Raw genomic sequence first — 16,989 nt, 5'->3', positions numbered from 1 at the left:
GTGGCATTTCTTTTCAAGCCCCTTCTGTGATGTCGCCCCGACGTCCGACTGTGGCATTTCTTTTCAAGCCCCTTCTGTGATGTCGCCCCGACGTCCGACTGTGGCATTTCTTTTCAAGCCCTTTCTGTGATGTCGCCCCGACGTCCGACTGTGGCATTTCTTTTAAAGCCCTTTCTGTGATGTCGCCCCGACGTCCGACTGTGGCATTTCTTTTAAAGCCCTTTCTGTGATGTCGCCCCGACATCCGTTTGTGGTATTTTGTTTAAGCCCTTTATGTGGTGTCGCTAAGACGCCCGACTGTGGCATCATTTCCTTATAATTATTTGTTCACCTTTCGAGGCGTCGCTTCAGACACCCGATTGGTAGTTATTTATGTTCTGTTGGGATTTCAGGCGGACTACCGCCGTTTCCCTTTTACTTACCTTGTCATGCTAATTTTTGAATGTACATTGATGAATTTATTCGTGACGCATCCATGCATGCATTTGTTATATCTTACGTCCGAACTGTCTTGCGAGTACTTTCAAAGTACTCACTGGCTTGTTGATTTGGCCAGATGCTGACGAAGGCGATCTCATGGATGAAGAGTTTTATAGCGAGTCCTACACTTAGAGGAGTCCCAGTCAGTCTCGTGCGACCCTGGATTTGGTCACTGTTTTATATCCTCTTCCGCTACCAAATAAATTCATCGAGCCTCACCTCGACGCTCGATGAGATGATAGACTTAGAGTCTTGTGTTTCTCTCCCCGCTGTGTTTTTCCACCACCGCCCTATCCTCGAGTCAGTAGTATGTCTCCACACCACTGTGTCATGTCCGCCATTATGTATAATATTGGCGTGCTTGTAATAATTTGGTTGAGCAACCGCAGTTCGACCCTGTAATATATTTTATGCTACTGGCTTATTGTATCAAGAAATTGTCTACCAGTGAGGAGGATTTCTCTCATACTGGACTCAAAAGATTGGTTTCTCAATAAATATTTTTATTGGAAAACCGGTCGTGACATGAACTAACTAATTTTTTGGTTTTTCTTAAGATTTATCAAACACACAAGAAGAAAACTAGAAAAAGAAAATTAAACTAACATGGATAATACAATGAAAGAGTATGAGTACTGACAACTAGAATGGTGTGTGAACATGAATGTAAAGTCGGTGAGAAATACGTACTCCCCCTAGCTTAAGCTTTTGGCCTAAGTTGGTCTACTGCCAAGGACCACGGCTACTCTCCCCGGTGTACTGAGGGGTGTAATCAGAATACCACTGGCTGGCCATGTCCTCCGGATCCCACTGATAAGATGATGCATGATAAGGGTCCAGTGAAGGTTCCGGCTCAGGCTCTAGCTCTGGAGTGGATGCTTGGCCTCGATGAGTGTACACCGCTTCCGGCCTGACAAGATAATTAACTGCAGTCAAATCAAACAACAGAGGCGCAGGCAGAATAATAGTCTCATTGTGTTTCTTATTAAATCTCAAGTTGTACATGAGCATCTTATCATCATTATGAACAATAAACTCATGTGCTACCATGCTCTTGTAATCTAAAATGTAATGAGGCAATATTGTCTCCTCTTTCTCATGGTGTCTAATAGGTATCCGAAAATATTTAGCAAGACGTGCAACATAGATACCTCCAAAGATGGGGCCTTTTGTACGGTTCAGGCTTAGCGATTTAGCAATAACGGCACCCATACTAAAACTATTATCATTAAACAAGGCATGGAATAAAATAATAATATCAGGAACACTGAAGTTTCCACTATTTCCACGACCAATTAAGCATCTACTAGCAAATAAGGCAAAGTAGCGTAAAACAGGAAAGTGTATGCTAGAGATTCTCGCATCGGAACCCTTCTTTGGATCCCCTACAGTAATGGTGTTAACAAAGCAATCCACATCTTTACGATGCGGTTCATCTAATTTGCCCTCAAAGGGTATTCTACATACCACGCAAAAATCACGTAAAGACATTTCCTTGAATTCATCACAAAAATGAAATGATACTGATGGAGGTGAATTCGTAGGATAAAAATAAAAGTTTTGCACGAAAGTATTGGTGAGTAAGAGATACTGATTGATCCGGTCATGGAGGAAGTCGGTGAGGCCTGCATTTTCAATCAAGGAATAAAAGTCTTCATAAATCCCGGCTTCTCTTAAGAAATTATCGCATGGCCATTCACACGGCCGTACTTCTGCTACGCGAGGAAGATTATACTTGGCCTTTTCCTTCTCTTTAGCTTGTTTTTCCTGTGAGCCTTGGCTAGAAGAGCCCCTCAAAAATCTCCTTAACATTTTCTGAAAATTTCTGAAATTTTAGTAACTTCAAAATAAAAGTGAATAAAACTAAACAAGATTGGTAGAAACTAGTCCTATAAGTGCCTAGAGCCTATATCATGCATTAGAATTGCTTGGGACCTCAAAGATTTGACATGCAAGCTCAAGAATAGGGTCACCTATGCAACAAAAATTTGCAATGAATAAAACACTAGGACAAAAACTAATTGGATCAATGGAGGAGTCACATACCAAGTAACAATCTCCCAAAGCAGTTTTGTGAATGGAGCTTTGAGCAAGGAGATCGAAAATCGCAGCAAAATGAGCTAGAACTTGTGCTTGAGCTGGATGGGGATTTTTTGGGAAGAAGATGGAGTGTGTGGGTGCAGGAATAAGTGGAGGGGGGCCACCATGGGCCCACGAGACAGGGGGGCACGCCCAAGGGGTGTGGGCGCGCCCTCCACCCTCGTGGCCAGGTGCTTGCCCCTCCTGCAGTGTTTTCAGTGCCTAAAATCCTCAAATATTCCATAAAAAATCATACTAAATTTGCAGGGCATTTGGAGCACTTTTATTTTCGGGATATTTTTTTAATTGCACGTATGATTTAGAAAACAAACAGATAATACTACTTTTGCTTTATTTATTCTAAATAAGAGAAAGTAAAAAGAGCGTACAGAAGGTTGTGCCTTCTAGTTTCATCCATCTCCTGATCATCAAAATGAATCCACTAACAAGGTTGATCTAGTCTTGTTAACAAGCTCATTCCAAATAACATGGAACCGGAGAAATTTCGAATAACACTAAGTTACCTCAACGGGGATATGCACATCCCAACAATAAGAATATCATACTTTTTCTTGACAGTATGAAGAGGAAATTTAAAACCTCCAATAATGATAGTTGGACTTTTTCCAATAGAATTGATGCTATGAACTTGAGGTTGTTTCCTCGGGAAGTGTACCGTATGCTCATTACTATTAACATGAAAAGTGACATTGCCTTTGTTGCAATCAATAACATCCCCTGCAGTATTCAAAAAGGGTCTACCAAGGATAATCGACATACTATCATCCTCGGGAATATCAAGAATTACAAAGTCCGTTAAGATAATGACATTTGCAACCACAATAGGCACATCCTCACAAATACCAACAGGTATGGCAGTTGATTTATCGGCCATTTGCAAAGATATTTCAGTAGGTGTCAACTTATTCAATTCAAGTCTATGATATAAAGAGAGAGGCATAACACTAACACCGGCTCCAAGATCACATAAAGCAGTTTTAACATAATTTCTTTTAATGGAGCATGGTATGGTTGGTACCCCTGGATCTCCAAGTTTCTTTGGTATTCCACCCTTAAAAGTATAATTAGCAAGCATGGTGGAAATTTCAGCTTCGGGTATCTTTCTTTTATTTGTAATGATATCCTTCATATACTTAGCATAAGGATTTACTTTAAGCATATCAGTTAAGCGCATATGTAAGAAGATAGGTCTAATCATTTCAGCAAAGTGCTCAAAATCCTCATCATCCTTTGTCTTGGATGGTTTAGGAGGAAAGGGCATGTGTTTCTGAACCCATGGTTCACTTTCTCTACCATGCTTCCTAGCAACAAAATCTCTCTTATCATAACGTTGATTCTTTGATTGTGGGTTATCAAGATCAACAACAGGTTCAAGCTCTACATCATTATTTTTGCTAGGTTGAGCATCAACATGAACATTATCATTAACATTATCACTAGGTTCATGTTCGTCACCTGATTGTGTTTCAACATCAGAAATAGAAATATCATTGGGATTCTCACGTGTATCTATAGCAGGTTCACTAGAAGCATGCAAAGTCCTATCATTTTTCTTTTTCTTCTTTTTAGAAGAACTAGGTGCCTCTAAATTATTTCTCTGAGAATCCTGCTCGATTCTCTTAGGGTGGCCTTCAGGATACAAAGGTTCCTGAGTCATTCTACCAGTTCTAGTAGCCACTCTAACAGAAAATTCATGTTTATTATTTAATTCATCGAGCAATTCATTTTGAGCTTTAAGTACTTGCTCAGCTTGAGTGGCAACCATAGAAGCATATTTGCTAATGAGTTTAAGTTCACCTTTAACTCTAGCCATATAATCACTCGAGCGTCCTATCTCGAAAGCATTATTCTTTAACTCTCTACCAACATAAGCATTAAAACTTTCTTGTCTAGCTATAAAGTCATCAAATTCATCTAAGCATGGGCTATGAAATTTAGTAGAGGGAATTTCAACTTTATCATACCTATAGAGAGAATTTACCTTTACTACCTATGTCGGGTTATCAAGACAATGTGTTTCTTCGACAGGCGATATATTAAGACCATGTATTTCTTCAATAGGTGGTAAGTTCTTAACATATTCAGCTTTAATACATTTTTCTTTCATTGATTTCTTTGCCTCTTGCATATCTTCATGACTGAGAAATAGAACACCTCTCTTCTTTGGAGTGGGTTTAGGAATAGGCTAAGGAGTTGGCTCAATTGGTTCAGGAATTGCCTCAGGAATTGGCTCAGGAAGAGTCCAATTATTTTCATTAGTCAACATATTATTCAATAATAATTCAGCTTGGTCAACTGTTCTTTCCCTGAAAACACAACCAGCACAACTATCCAAGTGGTCCTTGGAAGCATCGGTTAGTCCATTATAAAATATATCAAGTATTCCATTTTTCTTAAGAGGATGATCAGGCAAAGCATTAAGTAATCGGAGAAGCCTCCCCCAAGCTTGTGGGAGACTCTCTTCTTTGATTTGCACAAAATTATATATTTCCCGCAAGGCGGCTTGTTTCTTATGAGCAGGGAAATATTTAGCAGAGAAGTAATAAATCATATCCTAGGGACTACGCACACAACCAGGATCAAGAGAATTAAACCAAGTTTTAGCATCACTCTTTAATGAGAACGGAAATATCTTAAGGATATAATAATAGCGAGACTTCTCATCATTAGTAAACAGGGTGGCTATATCATTTAATTTGTTAAGATGTGCCACAACAGTTTCAGATTCAAGGCCATAAAAAGGATCAGATTCAACTAAAGTAATTATTTCAGGATTAACAGAGAATTTATAATCCTTATCAGTAACACAGATAGGTGAAGTAGCAAAAGCGGGGTCAGGTTTCATTCTAGCATTAAAAGATTGTTGCTTCTATTTAGCTAATAACTTCTTAAGATCATATCTATCCTTGCAATCAAAGATAGCTCTAGCAGCTTCCTCATTCATAACATAACCCACAGGAACAATAGGTAATTCATAATTAGGGGGAGAACTTTCATCATCACTATCATCAATAATAGTATCTTCAATAATTTCATTCTCTATAACCCTAGCATGTTGTTCATCAAGAAATTCACATAATGGCAAAGTAGCATCACACACAGAAGTAGTTTCATCGTAAGTATCATGCATAGCAGAAGTGGCATCATCAATAACATGCGACATATCAGAATTCATAGTAGTAGCAGGTTTAGGTGTCTCAAGCTTACTCAAAACAGAAGAGAATCTAGTGCAGAGCTAGATGGCAGTTCCTTACCTCCCCTCGTAGTTGAGGGAAAAATCTTGGTTCTTTCGTCTTTCAAGTTCCTCATAGTGATCAACAGATATAAATCCCAAGTGACTCAAAGAATAGATCTATTCTCCCCAGCAACGGCGCCAGAAATTAGTCTTGATAACCCACAAGTGTAGGGGATGGCAACAACTTTCGAGGGTAGAGTATTCAACCCAAATTTATTGATTCGACACAAGGGGAGCCAAAGAATATTCTTAAGTATTAGCAGTTGAGTTGTCAATTCAACCACACCTGGATAACTTAGTATCTGCAACAAAATATTTAGTAGCAAAGTGGTATGATAGTAATGGTAACAGTGGCAAAAGTAAAGATAATAGTTTTATAGTAGTTGTAACAGTAGCAACGGAAAAGTAAATAAGCAAAGCACAATATGTGAAAAGCTCATAGGCATTGGATCAGTGATGGATAATTATATTGGATGCGATTCCTCATGTAATAGCTATAACATAGGGTGACACAGAACTAGCTCTAGTTCATCAATGTAATGTAGGCATGTATTCCGAATATAGTCATACGTGCTTATGGAAAAGAACTTGCATGACATCTTTTGTCCTACCCTCCCATGGCAGCGGGATCCTAGCGGAAACTAAGGGATATTAAGGCCTCCTTTTAATAGAGTACCAGACCAAAGCATTAACACATAGTGAATACATGAACTCCTCAAACTACGGTCATCACCGAGAAGTATCCCGATTATTGTCATTTCGGGGTTGTTGGATCATAACACATAATAGGTGACTATAGACTTGCAAGATAGGATCAAGAACACACACATATTCATGAAAACATAATAGGTTCAGATCTGAAATCATGGCACTCGGGCCCTAGTGACAAGCATTAAGCATAGCAAAGTCATAGCAACATCAATCTCAGAACATAGTTGTAACATCCCAAATTTTCAATTTGGAATGTTATACATAGATCATCATTGCATATCATATTTTGTTGCATCTTTGGCTCGATCCTAGAAATTCTATGCAACTCAAGGACCCTCGGAGAGAGTTGGGGATTTCGTTATTTTCTTATTTGAGTTTTCCTCAAATTTTGAAAATAGGATCATTGATTTTATTTATTTTATCTTCAATTATTTCTACTACCAAAAATTCAGAGAGGGAATAAAATGACTTTCCCAAAATTAAGAAATAATTAAGATTTAATAAAAAATCAAATAAGTTTTATTTTGGAGTTTTTTGCCTTTTATTTGAATTTAGGAAAAATGCGCGTTTTTCAAATTTTCATTTAGGCCCCAAATAAATGTTCATCTAGTCCGGCTTGATTTTAGAAGCCGGGAGAAATTTATTTCGGGATTTTTGGAGTCCGTTCAGTATTTCTTTTTATTTTTTTCTTCTGCGCGGAATTATTTAAAAAAACGCGCAACCGACCTCGGGCCGTGCCCGAGCGGGACTCCGCTCGGGGGGCACTATATATAGCGCCGCCCCGGCGCCCCCCCAGGCCCAGCCGCCCCGCCCCGCCAGCCGTCGCCGGCCCACACCCGCGCCGAACCCTAACCCTAGCCAGCGCCCGCCGCCGCCGCCAGCCAGATCCGCCACCGCCGCCGCCGCCAGCGCCCGCTGCCGCCGCCAGCGCCGCCGCCCGCCGTCGCCGGACCCGCCGGAGCCCCGCCGGACTTCGGCGCCGCCGCCGCCGAGGTTCGCCGCCGCCTCGAACCGCATGCCGCCGGTTTTCTTAAAAACCGGGCGGTTTTCATTACGGTTTTTCTTTCGTTTTTTTAGTTTCGGTTTTTTTTCGGTTTAGGTTAATTAGCGGACGTTCGTCCGTTAGTTCGTTTTAACGAACGCCTTCGTCAGATTCGTTAAATTAACGAATGTTCGTTCGTTAATCCGTTTGTCATTTTTTCTTTTTCTCGGATTTAATCCGCGATTTTTCTGATCGCGATTCCAGATTTGATTTTCGTTCTAGTATAACTTTTTGCTCGTTTATCGGAATCAGGCGATTCAAGCGCCTGGAGTTTCGTCTCGAAACCCTCTTTCCAAATAATCTACTTAAACAAGTTTTTGCCTCTGTAAAATTTGACTTAGATCCAGATTAGTAAAACGAAGCTGTTTTCTTTCGCCGTTTGACTTTCGTTGCTTTGTTTGATTTGGTTCTTTTTGCAAACCGTAGTTCTTAAGTTGAACATTCTGGTTGGATCTTTTATTCGAGTTTTACCAGTGCATTAGATGAGTACTTATTGTATGCTTGTTTGTTTGTCTGCGATAGAATACCCGGAGTGCGCCGCCTGTTACTTCGAGTCTCTAGGTTTTGCGGATCATCAGCAAGGCAAGTAACACTTTGATCATACCTTTTCTCATACCCAGTTTTATGCATTAGATCTATCCTCAAACATTGCATGATTAGGATCTAATTAAATTGTGGGATGGGAAGTAGTTGAGGTAGTACCTATTACCTGTTTTATTATCAAACCTTTGGGAGTTACTTCTACGTTTGCTTATTATGCCATGCTATGCTAGTAGACGTGGATTGGGTGAGTGTATCCATGACAGATGTGAGATTGTTAATCAATGGTTTATTTAAGGTGGCAACTTAAACACACATCTGGGTGGATTGAGGCACCTGGTTTCTATCAGGACTTGCCTGTATTTCTTCGGACTGCCATCCAGGCTCAAGGGGATCATGAGATTATTCAAACTAGAAACTTACGTGTGCAGTCACAAGCCATTATGGGCTCTGGCATAGTTGACTAAGTCGTGCGAACTCTTACGGGTAGACTAGCAGATGTAGGGGAAAGTAGGTGTACCGGTCTACCCACATGTAAGGTGCTAGCACTTCCGAAAGACTATGTCTCGGTCATCCGTTTCTCAAATATCATGTAGTGCGAGAAATCAAACGGAGGCGATCGAGTCTTGTGGGGAAAAGTGCGCAAACCTCTACAGAGTGTACAAACTAATCATGATTAGCCGTGTCCCCGGTTATGGACGTTTTGAGTATCTAGTACCTGGATATCATGTGAATCTCATCATGTTACTTTAATCTAATATTGTTGGGTTTGATGAGTACTTTTAATTGGGATTGAGAATGCCGTCAACCATTCTCAATGTTTAACAACCACCATGATAGTTAATTAAATTTATTCCTTTGCAGTAGGGAAAAATTGGCTTTATGCAAAACTGTAACCATAGAGCTTTTACACCAGCCAAATTGCATGTAGTGTAGCTTATTCCATTGTTATTCTCTATGTGTTACATTGCCATCATATTCCATGTGCTGACCCGTTTTCAGGCTGTAACGTTTCATGTTGCAGACTTTTCAGACGACGAGTAAGGTGCTTTTACGTCGTGGTTCTATACTCAGTGATGCCGTTGGAGTTGATGGACTCGCTTATCTTCCAAGCCTTCCGCTGTTATTGTTTTTAGATGGCCTTAAGCCATATTTATTTCAATAAGTTCTCTTTTGAGACATTCGATGTAATGAGTGTGTGATTACTACTCTGTTATAAATCCTTCAAGTACTGTGTGGTGTCAGCATTACTGATCCAGGGATGACACCGGAGCACAGAGACTTGACCGTCTGAGGTCGCGTCGCTATAAGGTGGTATCAGAGCACACGCTGACTGTAGGACACGGCCACTAAGCTAAAGCCCTAGATCACTACTCTTTCTTCTCATTTCTGATTCCTCATCTTTTCTATTCCTTAGGATGGCGGATGCAAGGATCAAGTTCGCACAACCAGATGAGAATTCACCTTTTGGATGTCACTTGAAGGAAGCCGCTAGATACTTGAACATAGGAGTACCAAGCTTCACTGGAACTTTCAACGCCACTTTACCCAAAGAGGAGCGCTGGAGGATTCAAGTCTACATTCCAGGAAGGACATTTGCACCAATCACAAAGCCAATAGAGTTTACCTTTGATGTGCCAACATGGAGCCTAGGAAAGAGCATGGCAGCTCACATCGCCATGGGACGAATTGGAGAAGTTTACCACAACAACCTCAAGAATACTATCTACCAGATTTGTGGGCGCCGAGATGAGCATTGGGAGATGATCACCACCAGGAGGGACAGATCAATCGCAGCTTATATTCAGGAGTTAAACCAACACATCCGACGCCAGGAGAATCAGATGTGCGCAGATATGGAGGAGCTACAGAAGGCTATGACCAGGATCAAGGAGCTAGAAGCAGAACTCAAGGCTACGCGCAAAGATTATATGGAAGAAATCATCGCTCTAGTAAGACAGAACGGTGACCTTAAGGAGAAGATTGGAGTATTCATGGGAGGTTCAACACCCAGAGGAGAAGAGGATGAACCTACATGTCCAGATAATCATATCATCATCAACGACACCGACTCGGATCCCGACGACAGCGATGATGACTATGTTGATGAAGCTGGAGCAGATATCATGGAATCTTCATCGGAGCAGTTTTTCTAGTTGACCACCATAACAGTAGTAGAATTTTCCACCATTTAACTAGTTTTAGTCCAAGCACTTTGTAACGATAGTTAGACCGTTGTATGCCCTTGTTTGATTTATTGGAATGATATTGTGTGTTTTGTCACATGTGCAAATGGGTAGTGTATTCTCACTAGACCTCATTCTATTCTTAACTCTCCCCCTTAAACCCTCAGATGCCTCCGAGACGCGACCCCGGATTAGTTTTTCCGCCAGAGATCACTCAGTTGATTCAGCAGCAGAATACCTTGATTCAAACATTGGTATAGAACCAAGGCAACAACAACAACCCACCACCACCACCACCTGTTAACCATTTGACCCGTTTCTTAAGGCTGAATCCGCCGGTGTTTTCCAATAGCACCGAGCCGATAGTAGCAGATGATTGGCTCCGTAAGATAGGGAGGGAGTTGACCACTGCAGGATGTACAGATGGAGAAAGGGTGAAGTTTGCTGCACATCAGCTTGAAGGACCCACAGCAGCATGGTGGGAGAATTTTACAACCACTTACCTTGTAGACATTGTCACATGGAATTAGTTTCAGCAAGCTTTTCGTACTGCCCATGTTTCAGCAGGAGCCATGGCCATGAAGAAGCGTGAGTTTCGCAACTTACGCCAAGGAGGACGGATAGTTGGCCAGTATGTGGATTATTTTAGTAAGCTAGCACGTTATGCCCCAGATGACGTTGCTACGGATGCAGCTAAGCAGGAGAAGTTTCTAGAAGGACTGAATGATGAGCTGAGCATGCAGTTGATGGTAGCCACTTTCAATAACTACCAGGAGTTAGTAGATCATGCTCTTATGATTGAGGGGAAGCAGCAACAGATTGACAATCGTAAGAGGAAGTATGCACAGGGGAAGTACAATTCTGGAGCTCAGCAGAAGCCACGTTTTACCCCAAAGTCAAGGGGACATTTTCAGCATACTCATGGAGGAGGTAGCTCGCACAATCATAATGGTGCAAAGAATGGAAACGGGAATGGAGGAAGCAATGGACAAAGCCGCACCAACCCCTCAACACCATCCAAGGCAGACCTGAGCCACATCACTTGCTTTAAGTGCCGTAAGACTGGGCATTATGCAAATGATTGCCCAGAAGCTCAAAATGGAAATGGCAATGAAAGCTCAGGAAAGAAGCCGAACCCTTTCAACAGGGGCAAGTGAACCACGTCACCATGGAGGAGGTTGATGCTCAGCCAGACGCAGTAATAGGTAAGTTTTTGGTTAAGGCATTTACTGCAGCTGTTCTTTTTGATACTGGTGCATCGCATTCATACATATCAAGGGGATTTGTGGATAAGGTTAGCCTGCCCACTAAGACTCTTAAGACACATATGCTAGTGAGTTCACCGGGAGCTGAGTTTATGGCCAGTCAAGGATGCTTTCAGGTGCCATTAAGTATAGGAAGGCATGTTTTCCCAACGGATTTAATTATATTGGAATCCCAAGGTTTGGATGTAATTCTTGGTATGGATTGGCTGTCAATGTATGGAGGGAACATTGATTGCGCCAGTAAGTCGATTTTGCTTACGACACCAGAAGGAAGAAAAATCAAGTATGTATCACGACATGAGCCAAGAAGAGCACATGTAAATTCCTTATCAGGAGTTGTGCAGGAGGAAGTACTAGTGGTAAGGGATTTCCCCGATGTATTTCCAGAAGAGTTGCCAGGCATGCCACCGGATAGAGACTTTGAGTTCTTAATTGAACTACTGCCAGGCACTGGACCTATATCCAAGAGACCGTACAGGATGCCAGCCCAAGATTTGCAGGAAATTAAGAAGCAGATCAAGGAGTTGTTGGATAAAGGTTTTATTCGCCCAAGTTCTTCGCCTTGGGGATCGCCAATACTTCTGGTGGAAAAGAAGGATGGATCGTTAAGAATGGTTGTCGATTATCGCGGATTGAATGAAGTAACCATCAAGAACAAGTACCCACTACCAATGATCAACGATCTGTTTGATCGGTTGCAAGGAGCTAATGTGTTTTCCAAGATCGATTTGTGATCAGGATACCATCAGTTGAAGATTCGGGAGCAAGATATACCGAAGACGGCTTTTACCACCAGGTATGGGCTGTATGAGTATACCGTTATGTCATTTGGTCTGACTAACGCCCCAGCCTATTTTATGAACATGATGAACAAGGTGTTTATGGAGTTTTTGGATAAGTTCGTCGTGGTGTTCATTGATGATATTTTGGTTTACTCGAAGAATGAAGAGGAACATAAGGAACACTTGCGTATGGTACTCGAGAAGCTCAGAGAACATCAGCTATACGCCAAGTTCAGCAAGTGTGAGTTTTGGTTGAAGGAAGTTGGATTTCTCGGACATGTTATATCCGGGGAAGGTATTGCCGTAGACCCCACTAAAGTAGTCACTGTGACCAACTGGGAAGCACCAACAACAGTTGGAGAGATCAGGAGTTTCCTTGGACTTGCAGGATACTACCGGAGATTCATTGAAAATTTCTCGAAGATTGCCAAGCCTATGACAGAGTTGCTGAAGAAGGATACTAAGTTCATTTGGACTGAGGAGTGTGAGGCTAGTTTCCAGGAATTGAAGAAACGATTGGTTACCTCACCAGTACTAATTCTGCCAGACCAGACTAAGGATTATGAAGTGTATTGCGACGCTTCACATCGAGGACTTGGAGCAGTGCTTATGCAGGAGGGAAGAGTTGTTTCGTATGCTTCACGACAGCTTAAGCCTCATGAGTTGAATTATGCTACTCATGATTTGGAATTAGCAGCCGTAGTGCACGCACTGAAAACATGGAGACATTTTCTCATTGGAAATCATTGTGAGGTGTACACGGATCATAAGAGTTTGAAGTACATCTTCACGCAGAAGGAGTTAAATCCCAGGCAGAGGAGATGGTTGGAGCTTATTAAGGATTATGATATGAGATTGCATTATCACCCCGGGAAGGCTAACATTGTAGCAGACGCGTTGAGCCGTAAGAGCCACGTCAATACACTAATGATGGGAGGAATACCCAAGGAGTTAGCCGAGGATCTTCATGATCTATGTTCGGAAATAGTTCCGAGAGGCTATGTAGCAGCAATGGAGATTCAGTCTACATTGATGGATAAAATCAGAGAAGCTCAAAAGACAGATAAGGAAGTTGCCTCTATAAAGGAGAAAATGAACGAAGGAAAGGCTAAGGGATTTCGTGAGGATGAGTACGATACCCTATGATTTGAGGACCGTGTTTATGTGCCCAATGACCCGGAGATCAGGAGGTTGATTCTGCAAGAGGCACATGATTCACCATATTCGATTCACCCCGGGAATACCAAGATGTATTTGGATTTGAAGAAAACTTTCTGGTGGACCGGAATGAAGAAAGATATTGCAGAGTATGTAGTAGTTTGTGATGTATGTCAGAGGGTGAAGGCAGAACATCAAAAGCCAGCCGGATTGTTGCAGCCATTGCCTATACCCGAATGGAAGTGGGACAAACTAGGCATGGATTTCATCACGGGATTGCCCAGGACTCGTGCAGGCTATGACTCGATTTGGGTTGTAGTTGATCGTTTGATGAAGGTAGCTCATTTCATTCCAGTAAAGACTACCTACAGCGGTGCCAAATTGGCTAAGATATACATGACAAGGATTGTATGTTTGCATGGAGTCCCGAGGAGTATCGTATCAGATAGAGGAACCCAATTCACCTCGAAGTTCTGGAAGCAATTGCACGAGACATTGGGAACCAGGCTGGAGTTTAGCACAGCTTTCCATCCGCAGACAGATGGACAGACCGAGAGAGTCAATCAGATTTTGGAGGATATGCTTAGAGCTTGTGTTTTGGATTATGGATCAAGTTGGGATGACAACTTGCCATACGCGGAGTTTTCTTACAACAATAGTTACCAATCTAGTTCGAAGATTGCCCCTTTCGAAGCCTTGTACGGACGGAGGTGCAGAACCCCGTTGTTGTGGGATGAGGTTGGAGACCGCCAATTGTTTGGACCGGATTTGATTAAGGAGTCTGAACAGAAAGTAAAGTTGATTCGCGATAGGCTCAAGGTAGCTCAGTCAAGGCAGAAGAGCTATGCAGATCCGAAATGCAAGGAGACAGAATATGAAGTCGGAGACAGAGTTTATCTTCGAGTATCTCCGCTATGAGGAGTTAAGCGCTTTGGAGTTAAAGGCAAGTTAGCACCACGTTTTGTGGGGCCATACAAGGTTTTGGAACGCATGGGAGAAGTAGCGTAGAAGTTGGAATTACCTGAGGGATTGTCAGGAGTTCACGATGTGTTCCATGTTTCACAGTTGAAGAAGTGTCACGCAGAAATAGCCGATATTCCACTGAGAGATACTGTGCCACTGGAAGCAATTCAGTTGAAGGATGATTTGACTTATGAAGAGAAACCAGTTAGAATTCTGGATTATGCCAGTCGAGTTACCCGCAGTAAGGTTATCAAGTTTTGCAAAGTTCAGTGGAGCCACCACACCGAGGAGGAAGCCACCTAGGAGCAAGAGGAAGATCTGCTCAAGGACCACCCTCACCTATTTGCTAGCCAACCCGAATCTCGAGGGCGAGATTCATCTTAAGGGGGTAGGTTTGTAACATCCCAAATTTTCAATTTGGAATGTTATACATAGATCATCATTGCATATCATATTTTGTTGCATCTTTGGCTCGATCCTAGAAATTCTATGCAACTCAAGGACCCTCGGAGAGAGTTGGGGATTTCGTTATTTTCTTATTTGAGTTTTCCTCAAATTTTGAAAATAGGATCATTGATTTTATTTATTTTATCTTCAATTATTTCTACTACCAAAAATTCAGAGAGGGAATAAAATGACTTTCCCAAAATTAAGAAATAATGAAGATTTAATAAAAAAATCAAATAAGTTTTATTTTGGAGTTTTTCGCCTTTTATTTGAATTTAGGAAAAATGCGCATTTTCAAATTTGCATTTAGGCCCCAAATAAATGTTCATCTAGTCCGGCTTGATTTTATAAGCCGGGGAAAATTTATTTCGGGATTTTTGGAGTCCGTTTAGTATTTTTTTTATTTTTTTTCTTCTGCGCGAAATTATTTAAAAAAAACGCGCAACCGACCTCGGGCCGTGCCCGAGCGGGACTCCGCTCGGGGGGCACTATATATAGCGCCGCCAAGGCGCCACCCCCAGGCCAAGCCGCCCCGCCCCGCCAGCCTGCCAGCCGCCACCGGCCCACACCCGGGCCGAACCATAACCCTAGCCAGCGCCCGCCGCCGCCGCCAGCCAGATCTGCCGCCGCCGCCGCCGCCAGCGCCGCCGCCGCCAGCGCCGCCGCCGCCGCCGCCAGCGCCGCCGCCCGCCGTCACCGGACCCGCTGGAGCCCCGCCGGACTTCGTCGCCGCCGCCGCCGAGGTTCGCCGCCGCCGCCGAGGTTCGCCGCCGCCTCGAACCGTGTGCCGCCGGTTTTCTTAAAAACCGGGCGGTTTTCATTACGGTTTTTCTTTCGTTTTTTTAGTTTCGGTTTTTTTTCGGTTTAGGTTAATTAGCGGTCGTTCGTCCGTTAGTTCGTTTTAACGAACGCCTTCGTCAGATCGTTAAATTAACGAACGTTCATTTGTTAATCCGTTCGTCATTTTTTCTTTTTCTCGGATTTAATCCGCGATTTTTCTGATCGCGATTCCAGATTTGATTTTCGTTCTAGTATAACTTTTCGCTCGTTTATCGGAATCAGGCGATTCAAGCGCCTGGAGTTTCGTCTCGAAACCCTCTTTCCGAATAATCTACTTAAACAAGTTTTTGCCTCTGTAAAATTTGACTTAGATCCAGATTAGTAAAACGAAGCTGTTTTCTTTCGCCGTTTGACTTTCGTTGCTTTGTTTGATTTGGTTCTTTTTGCAAACCAGAGTTCTTAAGTTGAATATTCTGGTTGGATCTTTTATTCGAGTTTTACCAGTGCATTAGATGAGTACTTATTGTATGCTTGTTTGTTTGTCTGCGATAGAATACCCGGAGTGTGCCGCGTGTTACTTCGAGTCTCTAGGTTTTGCGGATCATCAGCAAGGCAAGTAACACTTTGATCACACCTTTTCTCATACCCAGTTTTATGCATTAGATCTATCCTCAAACATTGCATGATTAGGATCTAATTAAATTGTGGGATGGGAAGTAGTTGAGGTAGTACCTATTACCTGTTTTATTATCAAACCTTTGGGAGTTACTTCTACGTTTGCTTATTATGCCATGCTATGCTAGTAGACGTGGATTGGGTGAGTGTATCCATGACAGATGTGAGATTGTTAATCAATGGTTTATTTAAGGTGGCAACTTAAACACACATCTGGGTGGATTGAGGCACCTGGTTTCTATCAGGACTTGCCTGTATTTCTTCGGACCGCCACCCAGGCTCAAAGGGATCATGAGATTATTCAAACTAGAAACTTACGTGTGCAGCCACAAGCCATTTTGGGCTCTGGCATAGTTGACTAAGTCGTGCGAACTCTTACGGGTAGACTAGCAGATGTAGGGGAAAGTAGGTGTACCGGTCTACCCACATGTAAGGTGCTAGCAGTTCCGAAAGACTATGTCTCGGTCATCCGTTTCTCAAACAGCATGTAGTGCGAGAAATCAAACGGAGGCGATCGAGTCTTGTGGGGAAAAGTGCGCAAACCTCTGCAGAGTGTACAAACTAATCATGATTAGCCATGTCCCCGATTATGGACGTTTTGAGTATCTAGTACCTGGATATCATG

The sequence above is a fragment of the Triticum dicoccoides genome, chromosome 4B (genome assembly GCF_002162155.2).
Source record: "Triticum dicoccoides isolate Atlit2015 ecotype Zavitan chromosome 4B, WEW_v2.0, whole genome shotgun sequence".
Lineage (NCBI taxonomy): Eukaryota > Viridiplantae > Streptophyta > Magnoliopsida > Poales > Poaceae > Triticum > Triticum dicoccoides.
Note: the sequence above shows the minus strand (reverse complement) of the source record.